This window comes from Octopus bimaculoides, chromosome 18, assembly GCF_001194135.2.
Source record: "Octopus bimaculoides isolate UCB-OBI-ISO-001 chromosome 18, ASM119413v2, whole genome shotgun sequence".
Lineage (NCBI taxonomy): Eukaryota > Metazoa > Mollusca > Cephalopoda > Octopoda > Octopodidae > Octopus > Octopus bimaculoides.
The window spans coordinates 10,531,104-10,532,182 of record NC_068998.1 but is presented as its reverse complement, the minus strand read 5'-3'; positions in this window follow the sequence as shown (position 1 = coordinate 10,532,182).

Here is a 1,079-nt window from a genome sequence, read left to right as displayed (position 1 = left end):
TACATATATATATATATATATATATATATATATACATGTGTGTGTGTGTGTGTGTGTGTGTGTGTGTGTGGAGAGAGAGAGAGAGAGAGAGAGAGAGATAGACAAGACAGACAGATCATGTATAGCACGCACACACACATACACATGTATAATATATGCATATATAAATACATATTTATTCATACGAGGTCTGATCAATAAGTATCAGCACTGTCACCATAGTAACGAATCTAAAGCACGCAGTATGAAGCCACTTGACAAAGATTGACCTTGAACTCTTCTATGCATACGCACTAAATTTTAGCGTCTAGCACACTTCCGTTGTTTACAGCAGTGCTTGGAAGGAAGGTGTGTAGCGTGTGATCGTCGCATTGACCATGACAAAGTTGTCATGGTGACACCTGCTCAGAGGCCTACGCAACGTTGCAGAAAGTGTATGGAGAGGAGTGTATGAGCCGCACAGAAGTGTACGAGTGGTTCAGATGTTTCCAAGATGGCCGAAAAAAATGTCGATATTGACGAACGTTCTGGGAGACACTCAACCAGCAGAACATAAGACAACGGTGGCCCTCCTTTGAATAAAAGATGAAATTATATCTTTTACTTTAGTGTAAGTTCGTGAGTATTCCGTAGACAGGTGTAACTCGTATTATGATACTGAGAGAGACTCAGTATGTTACAGCATGTGACTTGATTAGACCTATGAATTACAGAGGGTTCACCAAACGATCTTCTTTATTTTTTCGTTAACCCAATTTCATTCACAACGCTCTTCACTGTGTATATTGTGCTGCACAGAAAGTCAGCATGCTGAATGTGTTTCATAAATATGTCATTTAATAAATTTTGTTCTCTATTTCCAATGAAAAGCCGTCAGATTCACTTCAACATTTAAATTTAATTTAAATATATATATATATATATATATATATCATACGATGGGTTCCTCGCTTCAAGCATATCGCAAAATATCTGGGCTTAGAAGAATTGAAGGGCTGTGTGTGTGTGTGTGTGTGTGTGTGATAACATAAATAAATATATTTAACTGTCTTTTTATTATATTTATTTTCTTTTTCCAG